Raw genomic sequence first — 15,703 nt, 5'->3', positions numbered from 1 at the left:
AAAATCCTGAGTCATAGCAAGATCCATATTCCAGGATGGAGGCTCCTGGGGCATCTGTCAAAATTAAAGAGTTATTCTTTTAACTAAGTAAAGAAAAAAGGACAAGTCTGGGAATGTATCACTACTTTGGGTTGAGCAGTTCATTGAAAAAGCACTATGCCTAAGGTGTTCTTCTGGCTCTTACCTGTAGTATCTTGTTCTTCCCTCTCAGCTTTTAAATTTCTTTTGCTCTACTACTATCCTTTCTCTATATTTTCCTCACCACCACTCAGAGCATCACTAGGACTTAGCAATTCAGTAACTAGGGAATGTATTAACTTTTTTATTATTTGATGTTCGCTTCCCCTATTTCCTGAAATTCCAATTAATAGTCCATCTTTCCTTGCTGCATTCCTCAACCACATTCCACCATGAAGTCTTGGATCTAAGGGTCAGATAGTTATGCAAAGGGTTAGAGATCTCATATGCTCCCTCTTCAGATCTGGGAGATCAGCTCCTCCGTCCCATCCAAGCCATCCAAAGGATGTGGGCATGCCGACTGACTAGCATGAAGCCAGAGGACTAGTGTAATCCACTGATATCTGAGACTCAGGGGATCTTGAAGTCTAAAAGGTCATTGTTAGGAGAAAACTGAGGAAATCAAGAAAATGATAAGTAAGAGGAAGGAAAGAAACAGCATTAATTAATCTTGTACCTTGTGCTAAACAGTTTGCAAATATTATCATATTTGATCTACGTGGCAACTCTAAGAGGCATATACCATTATTATCCCCCATTTATTATTGATGGAAACTGAGGTAAAAGTTAAGTGATTTGCTCAGGATCACATAGCTGGCAAGTGACTGAGGTCAGATTTGAAATTAGGTCTTTTGACTCTTGGCCCAGAACTCTATCCACTGTATCTCTTAGTTGCCTAACTGTAAGATGTTACAGTTTAGTAACAGAGAGGGTAAAAAATAAGAACATAGAGATCTACTCCTGTTCAACAATCTGATCTGAGAGATAATATTTCTTTAGATGTCACAGATATAAGAAAAAAAAAATTTGAGTTTATTTTCAAGTAATCCCAGGAAGCCCTCTATATATTCCATTAAAACTAATGACCACTCCCTATTAGATTCTTATTCTCCTGAAGGAAAGAATCTGGAAACCTTAGGCAACATGTGAAAAGCATGTTAAAGGGTAAAAATATGGCCTTATGGAGCAGCAACTGGATATTATGTTATTATATTAGTCTATCTTAGACCCTTGAATTGTTATTGGAACATGGGTCAAAGGACAGTAGAAAACCAATGTGCACTTTCCTTTAGAATTCATGTATCAGAAAAAAAAAATAGAAAGACTTTCCAGAAAGAGCATCTTCCCCAGAGACCCATTCATTATTACCCTGTAAATGAGATACTCTCCCCCATATTAGTCCAAAACACTTGCAAATAAAGACAGCATATCTAGAAAATGGTTAAAACAACTAAAATTTAAGTAGCCTTTTTGGTTTACAAAGCACTTTACATGGATAAACTCATGAGTCTCAAAACAACCCCATGAAGTTCATGCTACATTTATAATTATTCCTATTTTACAAATGCTGACACTGAGACCCAAAGAGTTGAAGTTATTTGCCATGGTCATGGTCATAAAACTTAGGAAGTATCAGAAGTGACAACTGAAAATGAAAATGGAGCCAAGTTTCCCTGACAGCAAATCCAGCATTTTGATTCCTAAACCACACCATCTTAGTGCATTGTTTATTGACAGAGGCAATTGAGTAATTAATGACAGGCTCTGACCATATATTTAGGATCAGTGATAAAAGTCATATTGATAAGTAAAGAAAGAGGTTCTCAGGGAATATGTTTGGGGGAGTGATCTCATAAAAGCTATGTTCATAAACTAAAAGGAATTCTTGAGTGAGGAGAATGATAGTATGTTATACAACTTCAAATTTTGGCAAAAAAAAAAAAGAAAGGATCATAGGAATCAAGGCAAATCTGGGATGACCTTACTGGCAGGAATAGTAGAATGGGCTACCTCAGGAGGTAGTGGATTTCTTCTTATTAAAGGCTTTCAAACAGAGGGTGGAACATCATTTTTCAAATGTGTTATGAAAGGAATTTAATTTTGTTTGGCTACAATAATGATCTTCAAGTTCTCTTCCACCTCTTAGATTCTAAGATTCTATTATCTTCAACTGTGAAAATTCAATGAAATAAACTTATATAACTATAGATTTTGAACTATGAGGACTTTAAGAGGCCATCATGCCCATCTTTACAGGTAAGATAATGGAATCACAGAGATATTAAGTATCTTGGCCATGGTTACAAAATTAGTAAGTGTTGAAGGCAGAATTTAAACTGAAATCTTCTTGACTTCAAATTCAACACTGTCTACAATTTCATGTATTCTCCAATGAAATCTTGTAGATGTACTTAATCCCAAAGATTTATCTCTGATGACAATGGTCTACAATTCACCTATTAAGTTCCAAGAACTTATTCGTAATACTTATATTGAAAGCCAAAAGCTAAAGAAGACAATTTATAAAAAACAACATTGTAAAGACAAATGATTTCAATAGACTTAAGAACTTTGACCAATGCAATGGTCAATCATGATGATTCCAGATATATGATGATGAACTACTTTCCTCCTAACAGAAGTGAGGAACATAAGCTCCAGAATCATGGTAAATTTTTTAAACATAGTTAATGCAGTAAATTGTTTTGCTTGATTATGCATATTTAATAATAGGCCTTTTTCTTAAGGATGAAAAGTGGGAAAGAAAATGAATGCTTGTTACTAGAAAAAAAATGAAATTTCATTTTAAAAAAGAAAGCAAATGATTCCACATAGTTCTTGAATTCAAATCAATAAGTACAGTGCCTGACACATAGGAAGTACTTAATCAACACTTGTTCTTGTTGTTGACATGAATTTTAGGATAAAAATGATACCATCTCTAAGTCATGTATATTAATTAACCTACTGCTTCATTGGATACCATTTCAGAAATATATAAATAGGGCTATTCCAAGCAAGGTTCAATGTCACTGGTTCATAGAAAATTTAATGAATTTCCTGTGAGTCAGATCAGGTTGTCAAATATTGTGGCTAAAACTAAGGAAGAAAAAAAATTCCACAAGGTACATGAAGCCACATGAATGTTTATAGTAGGATTTACTTCTTGTTTTTCACAATTACTTGAGAACGTAATCTTCCTGCTCAAAACTGCCTCTCAAAGTCAATAGCTGGCCAGACAATCCTCTTTATAGAACAGGTCTCTCAAAATGTAAGGCAGAGGGAGCCCAGCCTTGTAAACAACCTCTTGTGAGCATTTGCCCCTTAGTTTGTGCAAAGGAGGCCACCAATTGAAGTTGGCTTGAGACTAAAGCCAAATTAAGTCATATGAGCCCAGTTAATGTGAAATAACTGTCCTTTGAGACTGTGAAATGTTCCACTCATCAATCCAAGGAATGACTGATTAATTTATTCTACAAACATTTATTGACATACTAAGTAGAAAACAACTTTCTAGGGCCCACAAATATCTGCCAGTTGTAAGAGAAATGAAAATTATACACAAGTACCTATAGTAAAAAAGCTAATACTTTGAAGACTATATGTGAGATATAGACAAAATACTATAGGGATTCAGGAGGAGAAGTCATTTCTGGCTGTGATACTCAAGGAAGAATCTATAGATTATTAAATATCCAGTAATAAAGGTAATCTGGCCAATAACTGGGTGAAATCATTTGTAAGAAAGAGATATATACAGGAGACATTTCAAACAAAGAATAGAAAGGAATGAGCAATTGTTTAGATATGGGGAAGAAAAAGGAATCAGAACTGCCTAAAGTTTAAAAGGAACTACTTTTAGTGGAGTATTAAATTCAGCTCTGAACTTTTTGAACTTTGGATTCTAGCAAAACGTTTACAAAAAATAATGACAGTTACTTAAATATTTCAGAGAGTTGAACAAACTGAAAAAGTGGCAACATAAAGTGGAGAAGGCTATTTCTAGAGTCAGGAAGACCTATGTTCAAATCTAGCCAACTCAATTTAGTTGATGAGTCTGGGCAAGTCACTTCATAATACATCTGTATCACAATTTCCTCATAATAGGGATGATTATAACACTTTCCACCCAGAATTCTTATAAGGCTAAAAATGAAATAAATGTGTAAAGTATTTTGCAAACTTTAAAGCACTATATTTAAAAAAGAAACAAAACACCCATAAAACATAAATGAAAAAACTATATCCACCATGATCATATCAGCAAATGGATGTCATCTTTTTTATGTTAAAAAAAAATGAGGACATTGTGATAAGAAAGGGAGATTAGCAATATTATTGTCTCCCACAAAAAAGTTGCTGCATCATTTAAAAGAAAAGACACAAGATAGAACATATGGAAATATAGATATGCAGAACAGGTTTGAAAATAATAATGAATTCATATGTCTTATAAAAATGCTAATTATATAATAGACATTTATGGATTCAAATATAATCATTTTTACTGCATACATGAAAATTCATTTTTTTATTTTGTTGTTACAAAATGAAAATAAAATTATAAAAATGGAATTAAAGTAACACAAAAACTTAGCATGAAAAAATAGAAAAAGAAATTTCACTCAAAATAACTACAGAAAGTATAAAATCCTTGAAAGTATACTAATATGTGATACTACCTTCATTAGTATACATAGGAACCATATGAATGGAACTGTAATGCATTCCATATGAAAATAAAGAAAAACAAAAATAAGTAGATAGATAAAAATTGTTTATTATTAGGCTGTGCCAACACAATTTTAATAGCTAAGTTAATGCATTTGCTGAATGCCAAACTCATTAGACTACCCACAGAATCGTTTTTAGAACTAGAAAAACAATGACAAAGTCCATCTGAAAGAACAAAAGTTCAAGAATCTCGAGGAAATCAATAAAAATAATTGAGAAGGAAGAAGTCTTAGTAGTTCTATATTTTAAAATATTCTACATGTCATTAATCATGAAAACTGGTTGTTTTTTTTTAAAAAAATAGAAAATCAATCATTAGAATAATCCAGGTACACTATACGTACAAAAGTAAACAAACACCACAACACAGTGTTTATCCCAACTTATCCCAACTACTGGGATAAGAATTCCCTATTCAACAAAAATCTTTGCAAACTTAAAGGAGTCTGAAAGAAATTATATTTTGACCAATAAGTCACAAAATTACACATTATTTAGATGCAAAAAGTCAAATCATAATCAAATCGGAGAAGCAAAGAGGAAATATCTTTTACAGGTACTCAACGAAGTAAAAAAAGACTAAAGAGGATCACCAAAAATAAAACAGACAGTTTTGATTACATAAATTTGGAAGTTGTAAAACAACAAAATATACCGTTAAATATAAGGGAAGCATTCAAATGGGGAAAATTCCTTGCAACAAATTTCTCTGATTGTAGAAATTTGATATCTAAGACTTATGATGAATTTCTTCAAATACATAAGAATAAGTATTCTTCTATAATAGATAACTGATCAAAGGCTATAACAAGTGGTAAATTCTACAAAGGAAAAATCCATACTGTCAGCAGTCATAAAAAAATGGTCTAAATTGCTAATAATTAGAGAAATGCAAATTTTAAATTTTAAATTTCTTCTTCACACCCATCAGATTGACAAAGATGACCTCCCAAAAAGGAAAATGGCAATTGTTGGGAATCAGAAAGTAATGTACAAGGGGAAGAAGTTCATTAAAGTGAGCTGGGTGCTGGGCTGCTGCTTAAACTTACTGCCATCATCGCCTTCTTCCATCACTCCTTACCATGGTCAAGCCACTTTCCACAACATCCTGAATCAAAAAAAGACTTATATGGCATGTTTACTCACACGCCTTGTGTACCTCACATCCTGTTAGCACATCAAATTCTATTGCATGGGACATCAATGTAAATCTTATAAGAATTAGAATAAATATGTGTTTTCTCTATTATTTTAAACTTTTAGATCTCTCAGCATTCACTAGAAATTAGTAGTAGGAATGATACCTCTATGTATTAAATAGAGACTTAACAAGGAGATTTAGATTCTACTTGGCATCCTACACTTAGGTGCAAACTTTACTAAACAATATTTACTGTCTTACTATAACAAATAGTCACTTTCAAGTTTCAATGTTTCTTTCAACTAGTCAATGTAATACATCCTCTTTGTGAGTGTGTATGTGTGTGTGTGTGTGTGTGTGTGTACATTCCACAGGGAGATTTTAGCTTATCACTACAAATTGGGCACTCATCTGGATTAGAATTTCTAAGGTTTTTTGTTTGTTTGTTTGTTTGTTTTACCACTCCTTTAGTAATCTAATGAAACTTGTGAAACCAGTCTCAGAATAATGATTTTAAATGCATTTTTTAAAAATCCATATGTTTACAAAGATAACCAATTTCATTAAAGTACACGTAAAGGGCTGAAAATCTTGAGTCAACGAACTGAGGTCAGACAATCGAGCACTTGAGGCTAATTACCAATTGGACAATTATAAGAATATGCTTGGAAAATAGCCCTTCCCACTATCCTGTGCTGGCCCAATCATTTAGTGTAGACAGAGAATTGTAGGAGGGACTAGAGGTTAGAGTAAGACTAGCCAGAGTCACTCTGGGCAGGAGACTAAGAAGTGAAGTCGGGGAGATCCTACTGTCCATTCCCTTCACTTCTACTGCTAACGACCAAGAATAAAGACTTTTGCTTATCCTGACTCCAGCTGATTATAAGGTATCCTGGGTGCTAACATGGTTGTCACAAGTACAATCATTGCCCTCCCCAAAAAAAGTTCACAAACTTCTCACCCCAGGTTAAGAATTCTTGATTTATTAGTGACCTAGAAAAAATAACAACAAAATTCATATGGAAGAACAAAAGGTCAAGAATTTCAAGGGAATTAATGAAAAAAAAATCAAGTGAAAGTGGCCTGATCTAAAACTATATTATAAAGCAGCAGTCACCAAAACCATTTGGAATTGGCTAAGAAATAGACTAGTTGATAAGTGGAATAGGTTAGGTTCACAGCACAAGATAGTGAATAAAAATAGCAATCTAGTGTTTGACAAACCCAAAGATCCCAAATTTTGGGATAAGAATTCATTATTTGACAAAAACTGCTGGGAAAACTGGAAATTAATATGGCAGAAACTAGTCATGGACCCACATTTAACACCACATATTAAGATAAGATCAAAATGGGTCCATGATTTAAGCATAAAGAACGAGATCATAAATAAATTAGAGGAACATAGGATAGTTTACCTCTCAGACTTGTGGAGGAGGAAAGAATTTGTGACCAAAGGAGAACTAGAGATCATTATTGATCACAAAATAGAAAATTTTGATTACATCAAATTAAAAAGCTTTTGTACAAACAAAACTAATGCAAACAAGATTAGAAGGGAAGTAACAAATTGGGAAAACATTTTTACAGTTAAAGGTTCTGATAAAGGCCTCATCTCCAAAATATACAGAGAATTGACTTTAATTTATAAGAAATCAAGCCATTCTCCAATTGACAAATGGAAAAAGGATATGAACAGACAATTTTCAGATGATGAAATTAAAACTATTTCCACTCATATGAAAGAGTGTTCCAAATCGCTTTTGATCAGAGAAATGTAAATTAAGACAACTCTGAGATACCACTACACACCTGTCAGATTGGCTAAGATAACAGGAAAAAATAATGATGAATGTTGGAGGGGATGTGGGAAAAACTGGGACACTGATGCATTGTTGGTGGAATTGTGAATAGATCCAGCCATTCTGGAGAGCAATTTGGAACCATACCCAAAAAGTTATCAAACTGTGCATATCCTTTGACCCAGCATTGCTGCTACTGGGCTTATATCCCAAGGAAATACTAAAGAAGGGAAAGGGACCTGTATGTGCCAAAATTTTTGTGGCAGCCTTCTTTGCAGTGGCTAGAAACTGGCAAATGAACGGATGCCCATCAATTGGAGAATGGTTGGGTAAATTATGTAATATGAATGTTATGGAATATTATTGTTCTGTAAGAAATGACCAGCAGGAGGAATACAGAGAGGCTTGGAGAGACTTACATCAACTGATGCTGAGTGAAATGAGCAGAACCAGAAGATCACTATACACTTCAACAACAATACTGTATGAGGATGTATTCTGATGGAAGTGGAAATCTTCGACATAGAGAAGATCCAACTCACTTCCAGCTGATCAATGATGGACAGAAACAACTACACTCAGAGAAGGAACACTGGGAAATGAGTTTAAACTGTTTGCATTTTTTGTTTTTCTTCCCAGATCATTTTTACCTTCTGAATCCAATTCTTCCTTTGCAAAAAAAAAAAAAAAAAAAAAAATCGGTTCTGCACACATATATTGTATCTAGGATACACTATAACATTTAATATGTATGGGAATGCCTGCCATCTAGGGGAGGAGGTGGAGGGAAGGAGGGGAAAATTCGGAACAGAAGTGAGTGCAAGGGATAATGTTGTAAAAAATTACCTATACATATGTACTGTCAAAAATGTTATAAAATTAATTTTAAAAATATGAATTCCTTAAAAATAAATAAATTGGGAAAAAATCATATAGCTAGTTCACTGCAAGGCCAAGATGAGAATCCAGGTGCTCAATCCTATTATGCCATATTGACTCCAAGTTTTGTTCTCTTACTCTGGCCTTTCCAGAAATTTTATACATTGCTGGTAATGATGACTTGACATAGACCACAGAACTCTCAGTAAAACATTAGAGCTGGAAGGAACTTTAGACATCATTTAATCCAACTCTTGTTTTGCAGAAAATGAGATCTGAAAAAAAAAAGAGAATTCTTGATTTAGATCAGAGATATCAATTTAATTATGGAGACTTTGTGAAATCTCAATGAGATAAGAAAACAGTATTAAACTGCTACTGTAGAATCTTATTGGGTAAACTTCTGAAAGCTGTAGTCATCTCTATTTATTGTATGCAAGTGCCATCTTTAAGGGGAAAACTACATGAATTCATGTTCAATATCTTGATATGTAATCAGGACATGTTTAGACATGACCAGTTCCCCTAACATGGAAATGCCCTTGAGGGGCCTTTGGAGCAGGTCCAATTGCCCAGATAATACTGTTATATACATCAGTTTACTTAAACGGGAAGGAAAGTACTTCCCCTCTCACCAATTCAGTTCATGATGTCCTTGTTTTGAGTGAACTGTGATCTTCACCTTTTGAACATAGCAGATAAGAGTAAGTAATAGACTCAGTCTCAATTTTTAAAAACAAGGTAGCCAAAAGAGGCTACTACTATTTGCATGATCAATAATACAGTCCTCCATGTTAGGCAATCTAGACAAAGCCTATATCCAGATCCACATTAGGAGAGAAGACAACCCAAAGATAAGAGTTAAGAACTCAATACACGATAATGTCCTTGCAATCAAAAAGCTTATGAGAAATGAATGAAATATTTTTAAATTTATTATTTAAAAAAATAAATTTATGTAAACTTCACAAAATTAAATGCTATAAAAGTTCAGAGAAAAAGTACTTGGGGAAGATCCTGAGGAGAAGAAAATGACTAAATTGAGCCTTAAAACTTGAATAGAATATAGACAAATGGAGAAAAGAGCATTGTAAGCAAGAAGAACTATATGAGTGAAACATGGAGGCTGGAATAGGATGTGCCTGATCATGGGAGAGAAAGAACATTTTAGCTAGGAAGAAGGGTAAAATTGAACAGAATTAAAAATAGTTACTTGTAAGATTAGGCCCAAATTTGGAGCCAGTGCGAGAATATTATTCTGAAGACAACAAAGAGTCATTGAAAATTATTTACCATAATAGTGATATGATGAAAACCATATTTTATTTTTTTATTTTTTAAATTTATTTTTATTAAAGCTTTTTACTTACAAAACATATGTGGGTATTTTTCAACATTGACCCTTGCAAAACCTTCTGTTCCAAATTATCCCCTCCTTCCCTCCACCTTCTCTCCCAGATGGCAGATAGTCCAATATATGTTAAATATGTTAAAATATATGTTAAATCCAATATATGTATACATGTTTATATAGTTATCTTGCTGCAGAAGAAAAAAATAGGATCAAGAAGGAAAGAAAAAACTGGAAAAGAAAACAAAAGGCAAGCAAACAACAGAAAGAATAAGAATGCTATGTTGTGGTCCACACTCAGGTCCCACAGTCCTCTCTCAGGGTGTATACGGCTCTCTTCATCATTGCACAATTGGAACTTGTTTGAATCACCTCATTGTTGAAGAAAGCCACATCCATCAGAATTGATCATCACATAGCCTTGTTGTTGCCATGTATAATGATCTCCTGGTTCTGCTCATTTCACTCTGCATCAGTTCATGTAAATCTCTCCAGAATTCTCTGAAATCATATTGCTCATCACTTCTTACAGAACAATAATATTCCATAACATTCATATACCATAATGTATTCAGCAATTCTTCAATTGATGGGCATCCACTCAGTTTCCAATTTCTTGCCACTATAAAAAGAACTGCCACAAACATTTTTGCACATGTGGGTCCCTTCCCCTCTTTTAAGATATCTTTGGGATATAAGCCCAGTAGAAACATTGCTGGGTCAAAGGGTGTGCACAGTTTGACAACTTTTGAGCATAGTTCCAAATTCCACTCCAGAAGGCTGGATCTATTCACAATTCCACCAACAATGTATCAGCATCCCAGTTTTTCCACATCCCCTCCAAAATTTGTCATTATCTTTTCCTGTCATTCTAGCCAATCAGAGAATGTGTAGTGGTATTTCAAAGTTGTCTTAATTTGTATTTCTCTGATCAATAGTGATTTGAAGCATCTTTTCATATGAATACAAATAGTTTCAATTTCTTCATCTGAAAAATTGTCTGTTAATATACTTTGCCTATTAATCGATTGGAGAATGGCTTGATTTCTTATAAATTTGAGTCAATTCTCTACATATTTCGAAGGCCTTTGTCAGAACCTTTGAATGTAAAATGTTTTCCCAATTTATTGCTTTCCTTCTAATCTTGTCTTCAATAGTTTTGTACGTACAAAAACTTTTTAACTCAATATAATCAAAATTATCTATTTTGTGATCAATAATGATCTCTAGTTCTTCTTTGGTCCCAAATGCCTTCCTCCTCAAGATCTGAGAGTAAACTATCCTCTGTTCTTCTAGTTTGTTTACAATATCATTCTTTATGTCTAGATCATAAACTTTTGATATATGGTGTTAGGTGTGGGCCAATACCTAGTTTCTGCCATACTAGTTTCCAATTTTCCTTTATTTGGGTGTTTTGTCAAATAGTGAGTTTTTATCCCAAAAGCTGGGGTCTTTGGGTTTGTCAAACACTAGATAACTGTAATCATTGACTATTTTGTTCTGTGATCCTAACCTTATTCCATTGATCAACTACTCTGTTTCTTAGCCAGTACCAAATGGTTTTGATGACTACTGCTTAATAATATAGTTTTAGACCTGATATAGCTAGGCCACCTTCATTTGCTTTTTTTTTCATCAATTCCCTTGAAATTCTTGACCTTTTGTTCTTCCCAATGAATTTTGTTATTATTTTTTTCTAAGTCAGTAAAATAGTTTCTTGGGATAGCACTAAATAACTAGATTAGTTTAGATAGTATTGTCACCTTTATTATATTTGCTCGATCTATTTAAGAGCATTTAATGGTTTTTCCATTTGGTTAGATCTGACTGTATTTGGAAAGTATTTTGTAGTTTTGCTTATATAGTTCCTGACTTTCACTTGGCAGATAGATTCCCAAATGTTTTATACTGTCAACAGTTATTTTATTTAATTTTTTTTAATAGTAATAGTTTTTATTTACCATATATTTGCATGGGTAATTTTACAACATTGACAATTGCCAAAACCCTTTTTTCTAATTTTCCCCCTCTTTTCCCCCCCAGATGGCAGACCGACCAATACATGTTAAATATGTTAGAATATAAATTAAATACAATATATGTATACATGACCAAACAGTTGTTTTGCTGAGCAAAAGGAATCAGACTTTGAAATAGTGTACAGTTAGCCTGTGAAGGAAATCCAAAAATGCAGGCAGACAAAATTAGAGGGATTAGAAATTCTATGTAGTGATTCACAGTCATCTCCCAGAGTTCTTTGGCTGGGTGTAGCTGGTTCAGTTCATTACTGCTCTATTGGAACAGATTTGGTTCATCTCATTGTTGGAGAGGGCCACGTTCATCAGAACTGATTATCATACTGTATTGTTTTAACAGTTATTTTAAATGGAATTTCTCTTTATATGTCTTGCTATTGGATTTTGTTAGTTATATATAAAAATGCTGGTGATTCATGTGGATTTATTTTGTATCCTGCAACTTTGTTAAAGTTGTGGTTATTTCTAATAATTTTTGTTTGATTCTCTAGGGTTCTCTAAGTATACCATCATATTATTTGCAAAGAGTGATAATTTAGTTTCTTCATTATCTACTTTAATTCCTTTAATCTCTTTTTCTTCTCTTATTGCCAAATCTAGTATTTCTAACACAATATTGAATAGTAATGGTGATAGTGGGCAACCTTGTTTCACCTCTGATCTTATTGGGAATTTATTCATATATTCTCTAGTGTTTTTAATAGGAATGAATGTTGGATTTTATCAAATGCCTTTTCTGCATCTATTGAGATAATCATATGGTTTTGTTAATTTGGTTATTGATATAATCAATTATGCTAATAGTTTTCCCAATTTTGAACCAACCCTGCATTTCTGATATAAATCTTACTTGGTCATGATGATGTATTATCCTAGGGATGATTTTCTGTAATCTCTTTGCTAATATTTTATTTAAGATTTTTGCATCAATATTCATTAGAGAAATTGGTCTATAATTTTCTTTCTCTGTTTTTGTCCTACCTGGTTTAGATATCAGCATCATGTCTGTGTCATAAAAAGAATTTGGTAGAAGTCTTTCATTCCTTATTTTTTCAAATAGTTTAATATAGGGTATTGGAGTTAATTGTTCTTTAAATGTTTGGTAGAATTCACACATAAATCCATTTAGTCCTGGGGATTTTTTCTTCGGGAGTTGGTTAATAGCTTATTTTATTTCTTTTTCTAAAATTGGACTATTTAAGTAATTTATTTCCTCTTCTGTTAATCTAGGCAATCTATATTTTTATAAGTATTCCTCCATTCACTTAGGTTATCAAATTTATTGGCATAAAGTTGGGCAAAGTAACTCCTAATTATTGCTCTAATTTCCTCTTCATTGATGGAAAGTTCTCCTTTTTCATTTTTGAGACTAACAATTTGATTTTCCTCTTTCCTTTTTCTAATCAAATTAACTAAAGTTTTATCTATTTTGTTGTTTTTTTTCATAAAACCAACTTTTAATTTTATTTGTTTATTCAATAGGTTTTTTTAACTTTCAATTCTATTAATCTCTCCTTTTATTTTTAGAATTTTAAGTGTGATTTTGATTGGGGGGGGGTTAATTTGTTCTTTTTCTAGTTTTTTTTAGTTGCAAGCTCAATTCAGAGCTGGTGATTCTTAATGAAAAAGAGTTCCTGTTCTCAACAAACTTACATAATTCTAGGAGATAAAACATCTGACTAGATAAATAAAGCATGATAATATGAGGAGGAGAGAGACCTAACATCAATCGAGATCAGGAAAGGTTCCTTTTACAAGGTAGCACATGAGCTCAGCCTTGATGTATCATCAATTAAGATGTCATTTTCCTCAGAAGGTCTTTCATAATTCCTCTTTAATTCTAGCACCTTCTCTTTCTTCATTGTTTTCTATTTATCCCACATATAATTTTTTTGTACAATATTTGTTTCTTTATTGTCTCCTCTTTTAGCTTATGAGTTCCTTGAAGTCAAAAACTGTCTTTGGTCTCTAAGCATTTTTTTTACCTCTAAGCATTGACTAGCTGACTTTCTGGAAAAAAAGTTGTATTGTTAAAGATAAAAGCTAAGGAGAAAGAGCTCTCCAAGGAAGAAGGATGGCCTAAGCAAAGACATAGAGATGGAAGATGGAATTTCATTTACTAGGAAAAGTAGGAAAGTTAGTTTGGGCATAACAGAATGTTTCAAAATGAAGAACTTAAAATAAGGTTAAAAAAAAAAAAAAACACTTGAATTTTAAAGAAATTCCATCTTGTTTGTCCTTTAGAAACAATAAGAAGTCATGGGCAGCTAGATGGTGCAGTGGTTAGAGCACCAGTCCTAAAGTCAGGGGGACTTGAGTTCAAATCTGGCCTCAGTCACTTAACACTTCCTAGCTGTGTGACCCTGGACAAGTCACTTAACCCCAATTACCTCAGCAAAAAAAAAAGAAAGAAACAATAAGAAGTCATTAAAGATTCTTGTACAGGGAGAATGCTGTGAATGAATTTGTGCATTAGAAATATTATTTTAGCAAATAGAATATAAGAAGGAAAGAAGAGACCCAAAACAGGAGAGCTAATTAAGTATTCTCAGTTTCAATTTTTTTGGATTTTGTAATTAAAAGATCTTTATTAAAATTAGAGACAGAAGATTCAGTCAAGTGGTAAGGATAGGAAATGAGATTATAAGGCTAAAGCATTGAACAGGAAGTAAAGAAGTTGGGAGAATGAATAAAGATGATTCTTAGGTGTTTAGAAGGAGATGTAAGGTGATATTTTGAGGAAAATACTAGGGTTCATTGAAGAATGTTTGAGGATAAGACCATTGTGGGTATATTTGGAACAGGGAACAAGGCAGTAAATAAAAAGATAGATCTAGAAGATGAAATGGGAGGGTGAATGGGATAGGAACAATCTAAGAAAGAAACTCCCATAGAAAACAGAAAGGCATTAAAAACACAAGGAATCTCCACTCCAAAAAGTTTGGCACAGTAATGTATATAGAGAGGAAAAATATAAGTGAATGAACATACCTGTTGCATAGGCAGTAATAAAAAAAAACAGATGGATAACTAGTTTAGTTGAAAAGTGTACAAATCTCAGGAAGAAACAACAGACGAAAAATTAGTTAATCCAGAAATTGAATAGGAGGAAGATAGCAGATAGATTTTATTTGATAAACTATTTATAGTACTTCCCATAGCTCCAATATGACCCCCCGAAACAAAATACTATTTCTAACAATTATGCTCTTTGCATGAAGCCACATGACCATAAATCATGGGATACCAAAGTCAGCAAGCAATGACAGATGATGGAAATGGCAAGAAAGCTGTATCATGAACGTAAATATGCTACAATCTATTACTAATGACATATGCAATAAGTGGCGTAAAAGATACAGTATATGATCAGTAAAGGAGATGATCCATTCAAGTTGTAAGAATGAGGAATATCAAATTAATAGCATGATGCACTGGCACTCACACACACAAAAACTGTGGCAAGATAAGCACACAATATTTATGCTAACGAAGAAATTTGCACAGAATAAAAACATATGAGTGAATTTTGACTTTTGGGAATATATACATGAATGAGACTGTACATCCATCAAAGTACAGAAGTCAGTTCAAAAAACAAGGTACTGGCTCTCTTTCCTGGACCTTGAATGGCTAATCTGGAGCTAATGTTCTGAGCTCCCTCCCAATATCTGCTGAAGGAGAGAAGAAAGTTCTTCTTGGGAGACTGGAGAGTTTGAGGGTGGGTAAAGTAAACAGATGG

The sequence above is a fragment of the Sminthopsis crassicaudata genome, chromosome 5 (genome assembly GCF_048593235.1).
Source record: "Sminthopsis crassicaudata isolate SCR6 chromosome 5, ASM4859323v1, whole genome shotgun sequence".
In the NCBI taxonomy this organism is placed as follows: Eukaryota; Metazoa; Chordata; class Mammalia; order Dasyuromorphia; family Dasyuridae; genus Sminthopsis; species Sminthopsis crassicaudata.
Note: the sequence above shows the minus strand (reverse complement) of the source record.